This window comes from Miniopterus schreibersii (genome assembly GCF_964146895.1).
Source record: "Miniopterus schreibersii genome assembly, chromosome: 9".
Taxonomy (NCBI): domain Eukaryota; kingdom Metazoa; phylum Chordata; class Mammalia; order Chiroptera; family Miniopteridae; genus Miniopterus; species Miniopterus schreibersii.
The window spans coordinates 65,305,274-65,329,680 of NC_138118.1; the positions used below are offsets into that span (position 1 = coordinate 65,305,274).

The window sequence follows — 24,407 nt, forward strand, 5'->3', positions numbered from 1 at the left end:
AAATGAGACGTGCGTTTTTGCAGGTCTAAAATATTTTTTTATTTTTCTGTTTGGAGCATTGAAAATGGGAAAAAGAATCATTATATGAAGCAAATTTAAGACTTTTGTTTACAGCAATGTGGCCAACGAGACATTCTGAAAATACATCCACTGATATACCTCTAATGTATTATTTTAAAACTGGAACATTTTGTTTTGACATAATTGTAGATTCACATGAAATTGTAACTTCACAGAGATTCTATATACCCTTAATGCAGTTTCTCACAATTATAAGATCTTAAAAATATATGTCACAATATCATAACCAGAATACTGACGTCATCTAATGGTTTATATGGTATATAATGTGCAGGAGTTTTTCAAGTAGGAGAATTAGGAAATATTATATCTCTGCTATCTTCCTGAAAGCAGAAGTCTATGTTTTTTTGGTGTTTTTTCTGTTTTTGTTATTTTAAGGCTGCAATACTACTCTCTCTGACACTATAGTATACTACTGTATAGATATGCTATATAATGTATACTACAGTATGTGATATTTTCCAAAGATGATGTCCGTTCTCATCTTTTTAAAAAATATTTTATTGATTGATTTTAGAGAGAGGAAGAGAGAGAGGAATACTGACCTGCTGTTCCACTTATTTATACATTCATTGGTTGATTCTTGTATGAGCTCTGACCGGGGACTGAACCCACAACCTTGGTGTACTGGGACAATGCTCTAACCAACTGAGTTACCCGGGTAGGGTGTGTATGTTCATTTTTAAATGAAAACTTTTAATTATATAACTGGAATCATAAAAAAGGAAAATCCTCAAAGGCTTCCCCACATTCACAGCCTGAATTCAGCTATGGAAGTGGAGTCCTAAAGCTGGCTTCTTCCTGGGGCATTACCAATCTGCAGGTCACAAAACCCTGTTTTAATGGCCTGGTGGGTGAACTGCATATACAGAATTCTTTAATTATCAGGGGCAAAGGAAGGCATTTTTCAAACAGAAAATGAGAACTTAACTATGAAAGACTATTTGACCTCTGATTACCCTTCACCAGCCTACATATTATGTAGTCTTGTATCTTCTCATTTAGTATTCATTTGGGTCTGGACCTTAACATTTTAAAGTAACCCCTTTCTATAAATAGGGTAAGGATGTATAACTTCTGAACCACGGGAAACAATGTGATAACAGCAAAACCGGTGCAATAAACTCAAAAGAAGGGAGGAAAGGAGGCACAAAGAACCAGAAAAAGTGGAACAAAGAGAATAAAAGAAGACGGAAGAAACAAATGCAAAACACAAACTTGAACCACTAATGCCCAAGACTAATTTAACCACTAAAAGCCAGAGATGATCAGACTGAGTTAAAAAATATAATTGAAATTGGCATTTTAAATCCACTAGTCTGTCAACAGGTTAAGAGTTTGACAATATCAAGTACTGGAGAAGATGTCAGGTAGCCAGAACAGTTAAACACTACTGGTGGAAATAACAGAAAAGGGAATGGATATTAAACTATGGGTGTGAGTACTATGCAGTGCTGTACAGAGGTGGAAATAAACGGACCTGAGCACAATCATCAATACAGTGAAACCCACAAATACATCAGCGTTAGGAACGTCAGAGACAAATATACACTAAAGTATACCATTCATATAAAGTTTTAAAAATCAAGCAGTCCCATTCTGTTTTGGAGTAAAAACACAAGCCTAAGAGAGAGGAGAGCCGCCATGAGTGTCTGGAAACTGCCTGCCAGTACCAGCCAGGCCCTGGTGTTTTCAGCAGCGAGTCTGGCCCTCAGAGCTAGGCCCTGGCTTTCTCCTGCTTGGACCTCAACCATTACACAGAGCATGAAATCACACAAGCTCATTTTGTGCTCTGACGGAATGAGAAAAAGAATAAGGCTACTTTATAAATTTTCTAAGTAAAAACAGGGTGATTGTAAGCAGCACAAAAATTAACAGTCCCCTCTCCCGGCTAACATGAATGAGTTCTGCTTTTTCACCAGCTACAGCTTTGATCTTCCACTCCTCTGACCTCCTTCCAAATGAGGTTTATGAAGATACCTGGTCAGAGAATTATTCTTGCTTCCTTAGGGCAAAGCACACGTATTTGAACCCTCCTTAAAAAATCACAACCGAAGCCCAAGTCCTGCAATAAATCCTTTAGGCCACTTACTGACACACAGATGCCTGGGCTGTGAGCTGCCCCTCCCTGCAATGAGGAATGAACCCCACCAGTTCAGCTACCGATGTGTTCCTGGCGGTCTCCGGCGGAAGGGGAAGCACAAGTATATAAAGAAAAGGAAAGAACGTTAAATAGAAAATTTAGAGCAGGAATTGCGCTTGTGGATGGAGTGAGATGTGATTTATTTACTAACACATGCTTATTGGTTTTACTGTGCTGGGCAATGTTATGGTGTTCTAAGTAGTTAACACATATTAATTCATTTAATTCTCACAAAACCCCTTGGGGTAGGTATTCAATTATCCCCACTTGGGGGAGGGATAATTACCTTCAAATGGAAAAACTGAGTATGGAGAAGTTAAGTAACTTCCCCCAGTCACACAGCTGGAAAATAAGGATTTTGGATTCATGTCCAGGCAGACTGGCTCCATAATCTTCAGGTACACCTCCAACTAACTACTACTCCGTGAGATCTTGGAACGATATATGAGGGAGTGTCAATAATATGTAATGTCTATGTAAACAAACAGATACACACACATATGCAAATATATTTGATATAGGTGAGAATGAATTAAAATATAATTAATGGGGGTTATTAATATAGTGTATGTCATACTCACATAATAAGATAATGAAGCTATCAAGATAATTCAACATCAACCCTGCCGGCCTACCAGTGAAAATTATTCTGACTTTTGTGTTCCAGTTGAAAAATGGAAACTAAATTTTCATTCTATTAGATATCAAGAACTGGCTGTCCAATTAAATTACTATCAAAGTGGGAGGTTCTGCACTTATACTGATAATGACTATAGTAAATATTTATATTGAATTTATTTAATATTCTTTTAATCCTCACAGCAGCAATCTCATGAAGTAGGTACAACTGTAATCCCAAATGTAAAGATGAGAAAACTACAGCACAGAGAGATCAAGTAACTTGCCCAAGGTCACACAGCTAATCAGTGGCTGTGGGATTTGACTTTAGAGACCATACTGTTATCCACTCTACTATACTATGATATGACAATTAATAAAAGCCATGTTCTTCCCTCATGCCTTATCCCAAGTCTCTTCTCTCTGAAGTCTATAATACAATAGGTGGCTTGACTGTAACACATAATACATTTTAAAACAGTGTTTGGTTATTGCTGTGTGTGTGTTGGGCAGGAGTCAGGAGACTGGTTGCAGTAAGAACTGAAAGTGACATTCACCTGGAAAATAAATACTCAGTATTTTAATAAGAAACAGTTTAGATTCTCATCCGTTTTTAAAATTTTTAATATCAAAGTTGTAAATGAAGTAATTTTTGTTCTAGCGCCTAAAAAATATACATGTGTATTTTAGCTTTTTTAATCATGAAAAAATATATTGAGATTTTCATAATTGTTTAAACCGAGATCTCACATTCAGTCTACTTCAGATCTATTTGTAAAATGATATGCCTTTTCCGTACTCATGCAAAAGATATATTAGGGTTCAAAGGTTGAGGAAAATGCAATATGTTTAATAATTCATTCGTCCATTTAGCAAAACAGCTGAGCACTTTAGGCACTCAAAACCTCCTGATACCGTATTCATTTCCACTGTCTTACCTGAAAATCTACCTTTTTCTTGAAAGAGTACATATTTTTTTTCATTGAACAAACTTATTTGATTGCTAACTCACAATTACAAGAACATCCTCTTGTATTTAAATCTTACTTTCTGTATAGGTATTGACCACATTTATTAAGCACAGGGTGCCTAATAAAGAGATTCCAAAGACTTAAAATGAAATTGGTTAAAAATGCTTTACTTTCTTATTCTATTGTTCAGTCAGTGAAAATAAACATTAAATGCTTACTCTATTCAAAGCCCTGCTCTTGTGTTAGGAATTATATGCCAAAGGGTGCTATGGGACCCCTGGTGATGGCAATGGTTACTTTTTGTTTGTTTTCCCTTAATTATTACAATTGTGTGGTAGCATTTAAGGTATATTTAACCAAAGTTGTTTTAATTCCAAGATTTAATTTGATGGTTTACTCAACACCCTCTTACATGTCAGTTAGAGGAACTATACATTCATTCCCAAGAATTAATGTCAAGCCAACAAGGAAAGTCTTTATTTTGAAAATTAATTAAATTCTACATGGATACGTAATTACTTGAAGTTCTTTGAAGATGTTCTTGTACTCAAATTTATTCCCAGAATTTTCTTTTCTCTTGTCTTTCTCAGGCTGTTATATTTAATGGGGACATAAAACCCATCATGTTCTTTCTATGAATACAGGGCATTGTTTAAAAGATAATACACTTATTCTTTAATCAACTTTGTAACCATACTTCAAATGATGATTGAAAATTAGCTCTTGGTATTTAATGTGCTTTAAAACTCACTGCCAGTCTTTTCAGGCTATGATTAACTCATTAATGAGCTATTGTTTTTGATTAATCTTTTCTTCTTTTAACTCAAGGCATTATATAGTTTATGTCAGAAGCATACATGCACAGCCCTGGAGTTCATTCTCTGCATCATAATTAATGTCTTTAGTACCCAGAAGACTCATCACTGCTTCCGTGCAGCCCATGAATTGAGAGCCTCGACAGTCAGCCCAGGCCATCCTGCCTGATCCGAGCTTGCTTCCTTCCTCTTTGCGCTTGCTATAACCTCCTTAATTGTGTTGAGGTCACCAAAAAAAATATTTGACTGAGGTCACAGACCAGCTTTTAATGTTTTCTTTTTTCTTTCTTACATTAGGCTCTCTCAGAGCTAAGCTGTTTGAGTGGTCCCTGTGTTTGGCATTGCGGTAATTTTACACAGGCCTCTTGGTTTTTCTGTTTAATCTTTTGGAGTTACAGGAGGGCTAGGTTTACTCTATTCTGGTTTACAGTCAAGTGGAAGTTATACTGGATACATTTCATAAGTTCAGATGAGGTTCTTCCCAAATACTCCTTTAGGTCCAGATTAGATCTAGAAGACAGTAGTCTTTCTCTTCTGCTCAGCTATATGTATATATACGTATCCTCTAGTTTTAACCTCTCAGTTACGGGTGTTGAGGAGACTGGTGGTGGGGAAGGAACTAGCACGTGAACACCAACGCTACACTAACGCTAACACTCCTGTAAATGATCCAGACTTCTGAGGAAGCCATTTCCTTCCTGTAAGGAACTCGGCCCACTGTGCAGCTGGTCTACCATCTGAACACTGCCTGTTAGCAGAGTCGGGAGGGCACCCAGTGATGGGCCTTGTCTTCAGCCTTTACTCTGCTGAGTTTGGGGGCCAGGGACAGTCCTGTCAGGATCCCTTCTTACTTACTTCTTTCAGAAATCTACTCAATCTCACAGGGGCTGTTCCTTTGCCTCGGTGCCCCCTTTCCTTCATTTTTATATCAATATCATCTTAGTGAATAGAAACTCTTCTAAGTGTCTAGTCCTGTCGATGGGCTCTCTCCTTTCCAGGACTGATGTAGGCTTCCCTATTTGTATCTTCTATTGGTCATTTTTGGGAATTACAGAGAGAGGCCCATATGTCTATGCTCACAGTGCCATATTGCCTTGAAAACAGTGATCTCAATGTCTTGACATGGATAACATGGAACTGTGCTATCCTTTTAAGTATTTATAGGACAAACATGTCAAATAATTTCTCTTGCTGACCTTCAGTCATATAAGACAAGAACATTAAAAAATATGTGGGATTTCCAAATATACGTCTTTGTAGCAATGTCAATCATTGTTAGGATTTAAATTCTACAAACTGTATCAACAGCTTGATGAGAACGTCACTCTGCTACCAGAGGGCTGCACCATCTGTTGCAATACTGCAAATATGGAGTTCTTTCTTTTTTTAAAAAATAATAAAAACAGGACATGTAGTAGAATAATCTATGTAAAACACACACGGAAATCTTCCAGCAACATACCATTATTGACTCAAAGTCCCATTTACAATGTCCCTAACTAGGAAAAGAGCATTAATAAGTATTATAAATTAAAATAAGCAGTTTGGAACCTGTATGTTTTCCACAATTTAATGACAGAGTACCTTACTCCAAATATAATTATTCTGATGACTAAGTGTATTAATCTGCTAGAGCTGCCATAAGAAAGGACCATAGACTGGGTGGCTTGAACAACAGAAATATATTTTCTCACAGTTCTAGAGGCTGGGAGTCCAAGACCAAGGTGCCAGCAGGGCTGATATCTCTGGGTTCTTTCCTACTCCCTTCTCACTGTGTCCTTACATGGCCTTTTCTCTGTTCTTGCAAATCCTCTGTCTCTCTTCTTATAGAGAAACCAGTTGTATTGGATTAGGGCCCCACCCTTATGACCTCATTTCACCTCCACTACCTCTTTAAAGGCTCTATCTCCAAAACAAGTAACATTGAGGATTAGGGCTTCAACGTATGAACTTGGGGGGAACACAACTCAGTCCATAATACCATGAAATATTGAAGAAAAAATTAACGAAGAAAATATTGATGAAATATTGAAGAAAAGAATAATTTGTGAATAATGACTTAACGGTAGTCCAGCGTGTGGCCAAATTCACTGGCATATTTTTATCAATTTTTCCCTGTTCATTGTCTAGAAAAATAAATCTAAGTTAAGCTTGTACTCATTCAAGTTTCTCCACAGCAAGTTGCTGCCATCCTCACTGTCTCAACACAGCTTATTTAGAAGTAAATAGAGATAACTATCCCTAGTATAAAAAAATTTTTTTCCCTAAAATTTTGCATGCTTTTCTCAAAATTCCTATTTATATAATGATAAGTGTAGAGTCCCTTCTCCTGATAATTGCATAAACAGAGGACATGCTTGCCAAAAGTCTTTATTCCACTTTAAATTGAATTTTTATCCATTGTTATTAAGCCCCTCTTACATTTTATCTCAAAGACTTTAACTTTTTTCCCAGAGAGAGGAAGGGAGAGAGAGACAGAAACATCAGTGATGAGAGAGTCATTGATCGGCTGCCTCCTGCACGACCCCGACTGGGGATCGAGCCTGCAACCCGGGCATGTGCCCTGACCAGGAATCAAACCTCAATCTCCTGGATCCTAGGTCGATGCTCAATCACTGAGCCACACCCGGCTGGGCCAGACTTTCACTTTTTAACCTCAGCTCTGTATCTTGTACATTTCTGTCTTTGTCAACTTCTAGCCTATTGTAATCATTCAAAATCTTTCCTATTTTATTATCTTTTTCATTATGATTTTTTATTTTAATGGCACTTTAAATATCATATTTTATTTATTAACTCATTACTTTTTCTCTAAATCTTTTTCTTTTGCAATTTAAAAACTCTATTCCTAATCTCTTATATTATTATTATTTCTAAGTTCCATGTTCTCACATATTTTCAGATTTTTTCCCCCCTCTGGACAGCAAAAAGTGAGAGAATCTACAGTAGCGTACATGGAGTGGGGTCTTCTCCTGGCTTCTGTTTAACCCTAAAGCTTCTCTGAATGTTTTTTAAGTATCGTCTAAAACATGAAATGAACTTTTGTTTTAATATTACACACCATTCAAAGTTTAATGTAAGGCTACGTTTTAAAATTCACTAAGGCTGACACAAAGAATTACTGAATGAGATGGAAAAAATTGTCAGCATTACAACCCAAACAAGGAGGGACTATAGGCAAGGGTGGGGGAGGGGAACGGGCGCTGAGCCTCTGGCTTCACCTTGATGAGGGCCCAGGTGGCACACAAGCCGTGAAGGACTCTTGAGAGGATATTTAGAAGTGAATCCAAACGAGGGCTCTGGTCTGTATGGCTTTTGCTTGGTTCTTGTGTTCTTATGTCAAGATGATTTGTCTCTGTTATTGATGGAGTCATCAGTGAACCCTCTTGGCTACGGCTTTTCTCAGCTCTTTCCTTAGGTCAGGGGAAGTTTCCCAACGGGCTCAGCTGCATTTCAGCTGGGAGGTCATGTTCATTTATGAAGATTGATATTAGGCAGCTGGCACCAAACAGATCTGAAAAAGCCTCAAATATGAGAAGGGAAGCTGGTCTTTCCTCGAGGCTGAAGGTTTTGGTTCCCCTGGACAAAGCTCTCTGGAGCTGAGGAAATGGGAGGGGCTCCACAGACCCTCCCAGAAGGACATTTAGACGTTATTTCGGGAGAAGGTAGATAACTGAGGCCTGGAGGATCTTCTCCATTTCCAAGGTCTCAGCTGTAATCGTGGGAGCATTTTTCCCCTCACAGCACTATTGCCAAATTACATACTTCTTGTTAAAGTAGAACTTATTCTAAAACAGGGGCCCTACTTTATATGTTAGATCAGAACTGTTGAGGCCTTAGTATATATGACTGGCATGGTTGTAAGTTCAGTACATGAATTCTCTCGTTTAATTTTTTACTAGTTTTATCATTCCTATATTCTAGAGAAGGAAACAGGCTCACAGAGAAGTTAAATAACCTGTTTAAGATCACATGAGTCTGGCATTCTATTTCCACAATCTACACTCTTAACTGTTTAATAGTGAATCCTCTCCACTTTAATTTCTCTGAAGATGTCAATTTGTCATCCTCAGTGTTGAATATTTTTGCTGGATGTAGAAATCTGACTTTTTCCCCCCAGCAAACACACTTTCATTGTCTTATGACCTTTATTGTTTCTAATGAGATTTCAACCCTCATTTGTTATCTTTACTCACATGCATATATCATGGCTTTTCCCCCTCCGGCATCTTTAAGAATTTTCTCTTGATCTTTAGTGTTTAGCAATTTGAGTATAATATACTTTTGCTGTATTTTCCCTTGCATTTATTCTGCTTGGGGTTTGCTGAGTTTCTTAGATCTGAAATTTGATGGCTTCTTTTCCAGCAAATTCGAGAAGTTTTGACGACTATTTCTTCAAATATGTTTTCTATCAGATCACTCTCTTCTCCCTCTGTAATATCTTTAATATGTAGATACTTGGATATTGTTTTACCATTCACATAGACTTCATTCACTTAATCTTCTTTCTCTCTGTTCTTCAGATCTGATAATATCTATTGATCGGTCGTCGAGATCAATAACCCTTTTTTTCTACTCAGATCCACGCATTTTTTTACCTGTCTTTTGCAATCCCCAAAAGTCCATTGGGTAAATTTTTTTATTGCAGATTTTTCACATTCTTGAATTTCCAGATTCTTCTAATGTTTTGTTTTTCTCCTTATGCTCCCATCTGTTCATTCCCCAAGACGCTCATTTTCTTTAAGGTTTTCAACGTTATGTATAACAGTTTTTCAGTGTCTTTGTCTACTCATTCTAATATCTGGGCCCTCTCAAGGTACATTTTTATTGAGTGCTTTTTTTCCTTGATAATCGGTCCTTTCATTCCACTGCTTGGCACATGGAATGACTTCTTAGCGTCCACTGGACATCGTGAATGACGTTATAGAGAGTCTGGATTATGCCATTTTCCGTTCTAAGATTTCTTTCTTTCTCTTTTTTTCCCCTGTCAAACAGTTAAATTACTGGCAGGATGTTTTGAGCTTTTCAGGTTTGGTTTCATTTGGATTAGGGCTTGTCTGGTTCAGGTTTAAACATGGCTGTGACAGTGCAGTTCCTACTCTGGGGGACCCGGGAAGGGCTGGACTCTGACATCGCCCAGCTCTGCGCTGCCTGGGCCACACCTGCCAGCAGGGCCTGCAGCACAGGGGCGCTGCTGGGCTTGGCAAGTCTGTCTGTCCCCGGGCCAAGGGCTCGGGCGTGTTCCCACCTACACTCCGGGATCCATCCCCTTCCTCTGCACCTGCCCTGAAATTTCCAGCCACTTCAGCAGCCTGGAACTTAGACCTCTGACTCCTTAGTCCAGAAAGAGCCGATGCTGTGTTTCTCTCCACTTTTCCGGCTCTGTGTGAGTAAAGAGCCTCCAGTAGAAGACGGCAGTGATTGATCCCTTCACAACTGTAATCACAGTCTTCTGAGGCTTGCTGCTTAACGCCTAAAAACAGTATCTTTGCATACTGTGCCCCATTTCATCGTTATTCTTATTGGGAAGGTTCCAGTTTATTATAGCTGGAAGCAGAAACCTAACAATATGATTGCTTTTCTGATGATTTAAAATATTTACGTACCAGGTTTTGCGATACATTCCTAAATATGCATATCTTAGAACTTGCATCTCTCTGGCAACCAGAGGAATAATATTTGCCAGAGTAAACGATTAGTTAGTAATCATATGTATCAACCCTTGGGGGTCATTGCTAAGTCCATTCATTATTTACTCAATAAATATTTACTGAACACTTATGTATTGCCTATTCTGTTAGTGATCTTACCCCCTAAGTAGCTTTCAGGGATTTATTTTAACACATCTATTCAACAGATCATGGAGCTTATACTATTCAGATATATGTACTGTGATGTTGTTTTAAAACTTTTATTTATTCTGCCATCACAAGGGTGTGTGGAGGGGAGACAAACGTACCTGAGTGTAATGATTGAAGCTGTCAAATAGAAAGATCAATATGTGAGTTTGTTCCTCATGGGTAGGTATATAAATTTATGAAGCCAAACAAATACCCCAGGGAGATCCAGATAATATCATTACCCAGTCATTCTCTCTCATATCACCCTATTTTAATTCTCTGCAGAGTACTTATTGCTATCTGATAATTTCTTGTTTATTTTTTTTATTCTTATAGTTTATCTCTCTCCATTAAAATATAAACTCTGTGATATCAGGGGGGTCTTGTCTGTGTTGCTCACTTCTCTATTTTCAGCATTTAGAAGAGTGCCTGGACACAGAAGGTTCTCAGTAAATATTGGTTGAATAAATAAGTGAATAAAAGACTTCCTGCCACAGAAAATAGAAGTGTGGGCATTGCCATACGTGTATAGTTTTATTGTCATTAAATGGGAACAATATTAACAGACCATTGGCTCTGAGATGTATTTATTATTTACAAGAAAAGCACATATTCTGAAACCAGTATCACTTAGACAGGAGGTAGCTTTTCCCCGACATCAAACTGGCTTATAGTTAATAACCCTCGCTCCATGGTTAAGAGCACAGTCTGAGGAGCTAGATTTTCTGATTCACAGTTCGGGCTATGATACGTACTAGCTATATGCCTCCATAAAATTATTTAACTTCTCTGCTTCTCAATATTATGTAATAGTGGTAGTTACTTCATGGGCTTGTAGTGAGGGTCTAATAAGCAAAGAAACGAAAAACAAAACAGTGTCTCGCATAATATGTATCATCTTCCTAATCTCCTTCATCATTGTCATCGCTACTGCATGTTAATTAGTTCCATAGATTTATACTTAAAAGTCATTTTATCTTGAAGAAGAGACCAGAAAGTTGAGTTGCTTTTTCTACGAGAGGACAGTTAGTTGAAGCTGGTTCTCCCTTGCAACTGTTTCAGGTTTTTGCTATGGGTTATGAGCTATGGAAGAGATGGATGGACCGTGGATTTTCCTGTATCTGTGCCTAAACCTTTCCTCTGCCCTGCATCTAGTCAGGCCCAGACTCATCTCCCTCTTCGAAGTGAGATAATATTTTATTCTAGTTTATGTCTTTGTCAAGCCTTTCGATTTTCTTTTAAGGATGCGAATCCTACCCTCATCTAGATGATGGCTGGAAAATGTGTCTCTGCATTTAACTGCCCCTAAATAGAAACCAAAATAGCAGTACTCCAGATCCTTGTGTCAGGGGATACAAGGGAACTCTCTGCCTCTCAGTCTCTATCAGAGCTCTGAGGAGGGTTGCCTGAGGGCAAAGCTGTGCACCCATTCATTTAGATATTCTGAACTCTATCCCTGGGTTATCTAGCTTGGCAGAGACCTATACATCTGCACTGTATCACATTAACCCCCACTAATATGCTTTTCCTGAGCTACATTTTCGTATTTATGCTAGTGGCCTACATTGAAGAAAACTGCTAAAAGCAAAAGCTTCCTTATACAATTCATTGTGGTATTTATTGTAAAGATGTTAGTGAGCTTGCAATTCAACATAGTTACAGTTTCCTCTTTATGAAGGTGAATTTTCTTTCTAACCTTAAACCCAGAAATGGTTGTGCTTCTCCTTTACAACTGGTTTCTCTCGTTTAATGGACAGTGTGAATTTCATAATTAATGTAATGTTCTCCTTTGCATTGGCTATTTACAAGCTTAGGGCCGAAACTTGTGGTCCTGCTTTAAGAAATTCATGGGCTCTTATGACACATTTTGTACATTGCCTTTAGTATAGTCATTATTAGACTGATGCTCTCTTTCTACTAGCATTTTTTTCCTTGCCCCAAATTCCTCTTCCATTTATTCTTAAAATCACTGTATTTCCCTTTACTGTATGTATTTCCATAAAACAAAGTGGGACATAGGCACGTATTAAAAATCACATCATCGGGTGCAGATTTCTTTTCCAACTGCACATAGAGTCAAAGCTGTTGGATGAATTCAAGTCACTCTCAAGCCATCAATATGAGTTATCATCCCATAAAAAGTATCTACTAAGGGGAAATCTACATATTTTTATAGAAGACAACCATGACCCTCTCTAAAGCACACCACGTACACCAAAAGTGCATATTGTTCACATAGAAACAGTGACTATGATTAATTCATAGCCAGTAGCTGTGCACTGGATTTGGACGGTGAAAAGCTTAGGACAGAGAGGAACAGTTCACACCAGGTGACTTGATACAATACAGTAACTGCTCCTATTCAGTTGAACCATATGAAATTGCCACTAATCAACAGCTCCTGACCTACAAAAATAGCAATTTCATTTGATTCACGGACAAGACTCCACACTGACCTTAAGAACCATCTCAGGGAATGAACTTAATTGAGTTGAATTCTAAAAAGGGCTTAAACTATGCTTAGTTTCCTTCAATTTGCTGTTATAAGAGGCAGATCTCTATGGCATTTTCATTTATTTTTGCAACAGAGATATCACCAGATAATTTGCTATGATGCATTCACTTCTAATGATTTTGATCAAGTTGCAGACAGCTACTCACTTATTTACTCTGAAGCAAATTCACAGACCAGGGGGTGGGTTATGACTGGATAGAGTTTCGACTTTGGAGTCAAAAAACTGGCTTTGAGTCTGTCCTCTGACACTTACTGTCTCAGTAGGTCTGGGAAAATCATTCTCTAATTATCCAGTTGGTCATGTATCAATGAGAAGACACTATCACAACATGTTAGGCTCTTTGCTTTTACCCACTTGCTATGGATTTTTGGGAGGCAGTGAGAAATGGATCAAAGGCTTTCTTTGCGAAAAACATGACCTTTTTTCCCCCAAAGTATTCTGGAAACTCCTAATGGAGTAAGAACTTAATAGATCCAAGTCTTTCTAACCAGACCTGGCTGAGAACCTGTAAATAAAAAATAAGACTCTTTTCTCTGCATCTATTCATTAATGCTATTTTGTAAAAAAGAGCTAAGGTCTCCAAGGCATAATGCTGCCTAATCAATGTGGTTTTAGATGCCCAGGAATCCTGTGCAATGTAAGGGGCAGTGTGGCATTCTCAGGTTGAGCAATGGCAAAAGTATTCTTTTTAGAGCAACTGAACAATCCCATGGCAACTGCAAGACTCTTCTGGCAATGGGTGCTACTTAGACTTCTCATGGGTTAAGCATCACAAAGCAGGGGAGGCTATAATGGCTCTGTCTCCTATAGCTACAGAAGTGAAATTAGTTATGTTTCTTCCTACTCTGGAATAATGCAGAGAAAGTCTATCTTTTCCAAGAAAGGAGCAGTAGGATTCTGGGACATTGTGAAGAGGCTCCATGAATTATACACCCTCCATGACGCTTCTCAACTAGCAAGGCCAGTGTACAATTATGTCTCTCCAACGTGCAGGTTTGCATTAAAGCAATCATTTTAAATATTCCTCCCCTCTTCTCAATTTAATCAGAAAAATAAACACATAAACAAAAGTAATTACCATTCATTTGGCATTTAATAAGTGCAAGGTCATATGCTAAGATGTTTTACATATCTCATTATGCCTTTGCAGAGGAAAGGAAAGCAAGGAAGGAAAAAATGAAGTTCGTGAGGCAGATAGGTTAATCCGAAATGAAACACTGTAAATTAGATGTTTAGGAAGTCAACACCCTCTAACTGATAGTCTTTCTCTGTGTTTCTTAAAGACACTTCTACATGATACAATTAGCAAATGTATCCAGATCTATGGTAAGACTGATGGATAATAATAAAGTTTAGGAGGGATAAAAATGTTATGCCCTCCTCAGAAGCTTAAAACTTGAGGAGTTGACATGAATATTCATGAGGCAATTGTAAAAGAACAGAATTCTATGTAATCCAACGGTAAACTGTGTAATGTAGTATAAGAAGGTTATAGGCCTTGGATGAAGAAAGATTATGGCGGTCTTACAGTGTGAAAAGGATTATATGAAATAGGAAGAGAGACCTGGAGAGTTGGGACAATGCTTGGAGCATTTCAAAGCAGAAAATGGAGCAGCAGCGAGAGAAAAGGAACAGAGACATCACCGGTCTCTGTTACAACAGATAGGTGATCCTTCAGTTAGAGAAAGTTCTTGTCTATAGGCAGATACAGCACAGACTCTGACACTGTGTAGCTCTGTTAAATACTGAAAATGTGAAATGGTAAAGAGGTACATCAAATGCATATAATTACAAGAATATGCATGGCTACTCTGACTTCCTGAATTGTGTTCAATACACAATTTTTTTTCATAAATTAGTTCACCCAATAACAGGCATCTTTAGTGGAGTTCAGACTTATAATAACATGGATCTTTGAATTTCTAGTGTATTTTTGTGTGCAATAAATGGTGCAACCTCTCCAAGACGAATCTGTTGCCATGGCTTCCTTTTCCCACTGCTATTCTCCCTGGTTTATTTCCCTTTTTATTGCCCATTGCTTTTAGAAGGAATAAATATTAATGAGCTCCACAATGTAGTTTGTACTCCTCTGTTAACACTGGTGAGAGTAGCTACTCCCTGTTGAGCAATCATCAGCAGGGCAGGGAACAGGCAGCCACAAACCATTTCTTTTACATTCTTAGAGAGCAGGAGTGTGCCTTTGAAAAAATGTATTCGTTCGCCAGTGCACATGGCTGAGTGCTCATTTCAAAATTCCTCCTGGTGCTATCACTCATCCACAGCGGACTCGATGAAATCAGTGCTTAAGGGTTACAAAAATCACGCATGCTGCAGTCGCTCGACAGTGTCAGATTTTGTGACATTTCATTCCCCATTCTTTCACTGACGGAGGGTCTTTAGCTAACAGCTATGGCTTCTCTCTGTCTTGCGTTACAGGTATGAAGTAAGATGAAACAGTATCTGCGAGTGTGAAGGGTTCTTCCTCTGCAATTTCCTAGCTTAACGACTAGCAAGGTACCGTGGCTTTCTGAAGATCTGCAGCTCAGGAAACTAAAAGCAGGGCTCGGTGAGTCTAGATAAGACCAACATTAGAGCTGACCTTGCTAATCGCTTCGGAAGACTGCAGTGACTTTTCCCAGGCACTCCGTTTCCAGAACTGGGGGAGACAGGGCTTTCAGGATGTGAATGCCTGTGCTTCTGTGTCTCATCTTAAAGTCGTGATTCCCTTTGGCGTTAAGAGAGGCCAAAATCTATGTTAGAATTTGTGACAGATTTAACGAGAAGCCCAAGGAGCTTAAGGCTCAGGGCCCTTCACATGGCACAGGCTCCTTCTGAGGCCCTGGCAGGGATCTTAGTGATTTTGTGTTTGGATCTCTTATTTTTTAATAGTGAGGGTCCCCTAAATTGTGTAAGCCTTGGCTCAGAAAACCTGGACTTCCCTGCCCCTGTCCCAGTCTCCCCCAAAGCATTGCAAAGAGCCTTTTAAGAGGATTCTCAGGAGCCTTATAGTAAAATCAACTCCTGACTATAGTCACAATGGTGCTTATAAAAAAAGACAGAGATCCCTGCACCCATTCCAGAACTATAGAATCATCATCTCAATGGATAACATCCAGGAAATTTTCCATTTTCTTAAAGCATCCAGGTGATTCTTATACTGCATTTTGAGGATGTGTGCTTTCCAGAAAAATAATTCACCCAATGAATAAGAGTACAAGATCTTAACTAAGGATGAACCATGGTCTTGGTGTGTTTCTGGGGCACCTGCAGAAGCAGAGACTGTAGAAGTCTCCCCATGTCAGCCTTGGGAAAGGTCAGTTCTGAACGCCCGCTAACAAAGCTATAAATACAAGGCTGCTATTAGGCTATAGGCTCCCAGAGGACAGGGGTCAAGCCTGCTTTTTTTAAACATTCTACCTTCAACATCTAAATTAGCAATGCAACGTAAGAGTCATTCAGTATTTATTGAGTTAATGAAGAAATACCAAGTGAGAGATCCAAGTTGTAGCACATTGTGAGGGATGTTCAGAAGAGTAACACTTGGGAGGCCAGGCACAGAATGAGTTTAATGTGAGGTCATTGATTCCAACTAGTTGTTCCCCACATGAAGCATTTAATTTTCAATATTGTCACTATAGTCGTATCATCTTCATCATTGCTACTGTGACTTTCTTTCAGTGTGGGCACTTGAAAGACGTGTAGGCATTTGTAAGAATTTCATTAGACTTCACACTGTTGGAGGAATTCCACTGTTTTTAGCTTATCAATACATTTTTGTGCCATAAGATTATTACCCAATATGTTTTATCATTAGCTTACTATCACTCACATATTTTATTAGCACACCATGTATGACTGTGTCCAAGACCCCAGTACACATAATGAATTTTATTATTTTCTCTAGGTAATAATTTCTTTGTTATTATCATCTTTGGCTAGGTAATAATGCCAATGTCATGCATCTTTCCCATTAGAAAACTGGAAAAAGCTGGAATAACAGAAAGGGAGATAGGTTGGAAATTACTCATGAATTTTCAGATGTTTCCCTCCTTCGATGTTAAGTTTGCAGTCATTTCTATGCTTCCTTGAACAATGTCAATTTGGCGACGTAACTTTTATTATGTGTTATGTTTGTGGAGATTATCCTTCGCTCTAAAAATACTAAAGACAATTTTGGTCATTTTTTTGATTATTCAAGATAATTTTCTATCAGGTGCCATTTAATTGATCCAACCATTCAATCTTCTGAACACTTTTAACGCTGTGCACATATACGGCTTTGGTGCCATCTCCTGTTATTTCCTTGAGAAAATAAAGTCTTCATCGGTACTTTGCATACAAGGAGGGCACTGCCTGGGAAACACAATGCGTGTGGTCTGCTAGTGGATTTGCCAGCAGTGGGGAATGTTTGGACCAAGTGATGCAAACCCTTTGATCACTGTAAACACGAACAATACAGCTGGCTGGTTTCACAGATGTAGCAATAATTTTAAAAAAGGATGTTCTGTAATAACCTTAGACTGACATTTAAAAGCCCTATTTCTAGATGCGTAGCTTTTTTTATTTGTTATTAGATTGTCTCTGTAAGAAAAAACAAGTTTTTTTCTCTTATTCAGTACCTCTTATTGAAGCGACTGAATTTTATTTAAGTCCCTTTTATGTCCTCTGTTGGCTTGGAAAGTAGAAGTATTACATATATGCATATATAATTTAATTATTAATAATCGATTATACTATCTTACATGATTAAATAATTGTATGTGAATAATTATCGATTAAATAATTTTTAAAAAATATTTAACAGGCGTAATGACTTAATAATATATAAGGATTTTAGGACCTCTACCCTCTCCCAAATATGCCCCTCATTGTATATCAATGCTGTTCATTAACTAACTGTTCAGTGTTTTAGTCATGAAACGTATCCGTATTGCTTCATACATGTCTATGGTCACACAGATGACCTAGGAGTTTACCAAGTTCTTTGCACGTGGTGAATTCTCTCTTTCTGGGTTGCACGTCCTTCCTCCTGACCAGGATCACTTAGCAGTTCTCTCAGTGAGGGTTTAACGAGGTAAAACCTTTTCAACTTGGGCCTTGATTTCGCCCACAATCTATAAGGACAAGGAGCTGGATAAACAATTCTACGTTGACAGTTATTTTCCTCTCCATACCTCGTAAACACCATTTTTGTTACTCTGCTTTTCTTGGTAGCTGTTGAAAACGTCACTGTTAATTTGTTAATTCCTTTGCAGTTTATGAGCTGAAATCTCACTACATGTGTGTATTTTATTATCCTGCTTGGAGATTGTTTTTCTTGACCCTGCCCAGTCTTGTCTTTCATCAGTTCTAGAAAATTCTCTCATCTTTTCTCTTGATTCTCTCATCCTGAATCTTCTGATTTAATTCTGCATGACTGTTACCTTCGCTTATATTTTCAGCTGCCTTTTCCAGTGTTGCATTTTGAAGAATTAATTTCCTTGCATTTGTCTTCCGTTAACTGATAACTGTTTAGCTCAATGTCTCTGATCTACCCAGTTACCATATTTGTTTATTTCCAGTAAAAGAATTTTTTTAGTTCTGGAACTTGTTTCTTTCTTTTATCTGTTTTCTTTCATTCTGATTCATTATATCTAACATTTAAAAGTTTTCCTTTACATCTTTAATAAGTTTTATCATATATATTTTATGGTCTCTATCTTCTATTTTTAATATTCCCGACCTTGAGTCTAATCTTACTCCTTGCTGGGCATTTTAAATCCTGTTTACACTGGCTTATCTTTCCCTGGGTAGTCTGCAATTTTGAATGTGTGGTTTATCTGGGGAAATCCTATGGCTTAGGTTAAGGGATTCCCCCCTTCAGAATTTTTGTTTTTGCTTACGTCAGGCACCCAGTACTGCCACTGGCCTAACACCATTTGTTATATTAATTTCTCAATCGTCTTTGGACTCATGGAAGCACCATGTATTTGAAACTTAAACTAGTGTGAGTACAGGCCATAGTTGGAATTCTTAGGAGAGATTTGATTTTGCTCTGCCCTGAGGCTGAGGCTGACCTGCTTCTGATCATCTCTCTATAGGTAAATTGAATTTCTCTGCTCACTCATTGATGCTATAACTCTTTGAGGTTGATGATGTAATGCCATACTTCTGCTGTGCTCTCTTTCTCTGCCTAACACTTTTATGTCATGACCCTTTTGGGCTTCCCTCCCCCTAAGTCTCCGTAATGTGTGACCTTCTTCCTGTACCACCCTACCCAAGGACAACCACAGAAAGCATTAGTTCACCTTTCCTGGTTTGTTTTGGGGAATCATTTAGTTTCAAGACATCAGCTCTGCTCTTAAAAGCATTTAAAACAGTACTATAGTCTGCATGTCTAGGAGTTCTGTGTAGGATGGTTTTCAGTTATTCTAATGTGCCTTGTTGCTGGAAATGGAACAGGAGGGTCATTAAGTAGGTCTTTTCAGGCAAATAAAGTTAAGCAGTGCGCATAAGGACACAGGGCAAGCAGAAATAAAAACCAGGTCTCCTGATTGTCTAGGGTGGTTCTGAAAGTGGCCTTAAGATGAAAATTCAAAAGATTTCAAAGCATCTATGTTATTAGGAAAGAGAATATAGATATCTGTTCTCTTAAAGGAGTGGCCAAGCTGAAACAAAGTGCATGAATTTTGACTCCCATCATTTCACCTAACTACTAAGTTGTGTTTCCTCTATTCAGAGTCAGAGCTGTGAATAGTTATTTAGTCAGGGGTGAAGCACAGCTGGTGTGAATATAAACTTGATGAAATAGAGAATTTTTTTAAGAAGGTGTATTTGATATGTTTGAGAGATCATTTTCAGACAAATTAAAAGAAAACCGAACCATTTTACAAAGGGGACATATCAAGCAACAAGTGTTTACTAAATGTCGACCACGTCAAAGGTGGTATAAGTACTGTTTTCATGTTTACATGATGTCCGAGCTGCCGCGTTATATTTTTCGTTGTGTTTTTGGTTCAATACTTCCTGACATCTCATTAGTAAGCTCTTCCTCTACTAAAAGTTCTAAGTTATGTTTGGGGTAGACAACTGACCAGCTTAGTCCAATTCCCAGCACGTACATTTTTATTAGCTTTTCTCCCCAGTGGTTGAAATGTCTTGGCATCTCTCTTTCCATTTCGTAACCTACTGATCACAGAGAAATTTCATAGGGTAACAGCCCTTCTCTCCCACAAGATATCCAGAGAACTAATTTCCAAGAAGGATCTGATTCATTCATGGGTTGCCTATATTTTCATGATTCTATAGTTATAGTGCTTTTGGCATCTCCCTGCCTCAGTGTAGGCTGTTTCCAAAATGCAGCCACTGTGTGACTTAGCTCCTTTTCATTTACCATACTGAGATCAGCAGAGCACGAAGGGGTGTGCTTAGAAATACGATAAATTATGAAAAGTATTCACACCTTCATTAACTTACCTAACAAAGTGTTCATAAACAAACTTTGTATATCCATTTTTATAATTGTGGGATCCTAGTGACATTTTTACATAAGTAAATTTAAAAATCTTTTTATGTTTTTCTATAATTTGCATCCATAGAATGATGCTACAGATAATCAGAGAAACATGAAATCATTCCTATTTTATGGGACAGCTTTGATGTATTTCTAGCAGAATAAAAATAAACCACTATATTTTCTAGATGGTTTAGGACTGTATCAGGGAATGTGTAGAGAATCTCTGATGCACATTTCTGATGGAGATGTCTTGTAAAATATTCTCACCTACCTGTTATTTCAAAAGTGGTGAATAGGAAAGGTGCAGCACCAGCCTTTGGCACACTCTGATATTTACTTTCTGAAATAACAGGGAAATAGCACCATAACCTTTATATTTTTTCCAAAATAGCTTTGAAAATGGGCTAGTTTGTGGAAATGGTAGATAAAAGACTACAATTATAAAGAATCTGCATTTCGTTTAGGGATCGTGACTATTTTGTTGCAGAACGTGGGAAAGCATGAGCTCTTTGTTCATTCTTCTGTCTCCCCATTCACAGGTCGTCACCCTTCCCTCCATCCATCTTTCCATTGATCCTACAAAACTTCCTGCTGGTTTGTCTCATTCTATGGCATCATACAGGCCAGTTATCCAGCCTGTCTTTCTTAATAACCTCAAATCCCACAGACCTTATCCAGATTTCACTGTGGGTTATTAGATATGTTTTCTATAAAAGGATGTTCTTAAGTTTTCTATAATATAAATCATGGCCAGCTTCATGGTGCTTTATAACCAATCCTTTTGGTTTCCCACATTTAAAAACATGTTCAATCTGCTTCAAATGGAAGAATTTTCTTAGTTAACTACAGTTAAAATCTACTTTCATTTCACTCTGAGCTTGTAAAAAAAAAAATCAACTCATGTTCATGCATCCAATGATCAGCAACAGTTCATCAGCTGTCTAGGACTCATACCAGTAACCTCCCCATGGGCAAGGCTTCTTCCTGTCCTTTTCTGATAAGGGTAGATTTCATGCCAGCATAAGCTGGACATTCTTTACAGCCTTGTGGAATTTTAATCAGCCGGCTGAACAGAAATTGTCAAGGGTGTTAGTACTAATTCTTCTCAGTTGTCAGGACTGGGAGTTACCTCTGGCCAGAAGCAATACATGAACAATATGTGAGTGCTCTCCAATATCAACTAGACACTAATACTTTTCTTATTGTCTAGAAATGGGATCATCAATTTAATAAACATCCTGACACTATAATTCAATGAACAACAATAAGATGTTAAGTTGTGAATATCATACATTATACTTAGAATACTTGAATAATACACATTTCAATTTTTTGGACATTAAATATATTAGCTCCAAGGAGGAGAACTGTTATGGTCTCGTGTGGTGTGAGTCAGTTAACAGTAGTGAATATATCAATGAATAAAACTATTTAACGTGACCCTCTCTTCGTGCCAAGGTCGTCATTACCCATATAATATGATGTGCCAAGATAAAAGAGGTTATGTGAATTTCCTGTCACTTGTTTCCAGTATTTTTGCATCAAGAAGTTGTATTTTTGAGTGAAAGCATTTTGTTTTGAGTTCATGTATTTTAATAGCTTGGTTGCACATGAAAACAACTTTTCTAGAACACATAGTGAGAATCTGCCCAAACAACAGTGTAAACTTTGTTCTTCAAATTAAATATAATATAAATTGCTCTTAGGGTCAGTTGTTCATGGTGAGGCAGTCAGACTTTTTTGAGATCAATACCTCCTTATTAGAATTGATGGAGTTATTTTGAGAGGTTTCCCTCTCTTTATAAAGTAAACCTTTGTCCTTTCATATTTATTGAATGAAGATAGACTGAACATTCTTCACAGCCCATAGTCAAATTGCTCTACAATCATATATATTTATAGTCTTTACATGTCACCCTTGGGATGCTGGTATATTGAATAAGTTTCCTATTGGGAAAAGCTAAGTGCTTCTGAGGGGAAACTCATATAGTTTAAGTTCTGAGCAAAAAAAAAAATAAAGCTGCAACTTTTAGGGAGAATCAACCATTCTTTGCAAAGACTACCAGAGGATTATTAGCAGTCTTGGTATTTGACATGAAAGTACACATATTCCTAAGTTATTCATGTAACATGCTTACATGATAAATATTAATTTCAGAAGAACTGATTATTCCTCTATCCCTTGATCTTTGCTTTGGCATTTGCTTAATCCAATAGATACATCTTACAATGATATTCTCTTGGTTTTCCTTTTTGGTGTGACTTTTATTTTTGGCACTCTGCTGTGTTTTGACAGCAGTAGGGAAACTCCATAACAAAATGATTTAGAAATATATCCAGCTGAGACTCAGAATTCCGAAGGCTCTTTTGAAAGTAATAACCTACAGGACATAATTGACATTCAGAAACTAAACTCTGATCTACTTCTAGCAATGAAATTATACTACCCTGAAAGGACTGCTATAATAAATCCACCGAAGAGTGTTAAAAACGTAGCCATTAAAGTGGCCAAGAAAATATTAATGTACTAACATTACATGTTTTATGATACTTCCTTACAACTTCAAGATACATTAGTAGTAAAATGTATCCCTAGGCTAGATTCCTAAATGAGTTCACATGCTATGTAAAGTTAGTGGATAAAAAACAATTAAATCTTGCAAGCTACACATGCAAAACTTCCGTGCTTATTTTCCAAGAATTGCTGGTCACTGGTGCCACTCTTTTTCGGGGAGGCAGAGGAGTCATCTCTTCTTTTGTTTTTTTTGAAACACTCATTTCCCTTTTTTCTGGTCCTTCTTGATCAGATTCCTTCTCTGCATATTCCGCACCCCCCTTTATTTTTTTGGTTTTTGCTAATGTCAATTAAGGTCTTTATCTTTATTCCTTTCCCTTTCCAACCAACATATTTGCTGGGGAGTACTATCTGATTATATTCACAATTTGCTAAATACGACATGCCCATCTTTTCTGGCAAGACTTCTCTTTTGTTTTTGCTTTTCTTTAATGGTGCGCTAATGCTGTTCCTTCTCGCATTCCTGACCCACTTACCTGTATGACACATACTTGTCCTCACTGAGCTCCAGAACCACTTCCTTCCCCTATGGAGGTTTCTGTTTCTGTGATCCCCCTACAGTTTTCCAAAACTCGTTTATAATGCATAGCATATGGTATTATAACTCTGTGTGTGCACCCACGTGATGATCATGAACATTCCCTGACCCAACATTTGTATTGACATTTCTATCCTCAACATCTTGCACAATTTTTGGAACTCTCTTGTCAACTAAAAATATATGTTGAATAGATTAGTGATAGACATCCTGCTATCCTGCAGGTAGAGGGAAATGTAAGAGGGTTAGCTTACAGCTTTGCTTAAAAATATTCATATGTGTGGACATAAAGCTACTAATTGAATATAAACTTGACCCAATAATGATTAGAATTTCAGAGCAATATTAATATATGATAATATATACATTTAGCCCTGGCCATCTTGAAATCACTTATCCTTTATATATCTATCACATCTGGTCCAAAACTGAGATTTAAACAAAAAAAATTCTAAGAGATGTTGAATTAAAAGGTTAAAAATTAGTCATGCCTTCGGGTTAAAGGGTTTTTGTTTTGTTTTTAAAATTAATTAACTTACTGTAGCTTGTATTTATTCTGTATTTATGTCATTTAAACTCAAATAGAAATTTTCAGTCAATTCTACAATTAACATATTTTTCAACCACATTATAAATAGCGAAAGGAAGGTGGTTTTTATAAGCAAGCTTTACTTCTTATACAAAGAAAAGAAAATTTGGGCTTTAGAATATAGACTTCTTTGCATATACTTACAAAATGAGTTTTTATTCTATTTTTATAATTAATTACTTCTGCTAACTTTTCACTCAAGAGCCTGAAGTTAGAAAATTTAATG

General features: G+C 37.5%; 1 protein-coding gene across 1 annotated transcript in view; it reads right to left on the reverse strand.

The window, feature by feature from the left end:
• THSD7A (thrombospondin type 1 domain containing 7A) overlaps nt 1-24,407 on the reverse strand; it is a 309,979-nt gene that overhangs the window by 125,730 nt on the left and 159,842 nt on the right. The window lies entirely within an intron of this gene.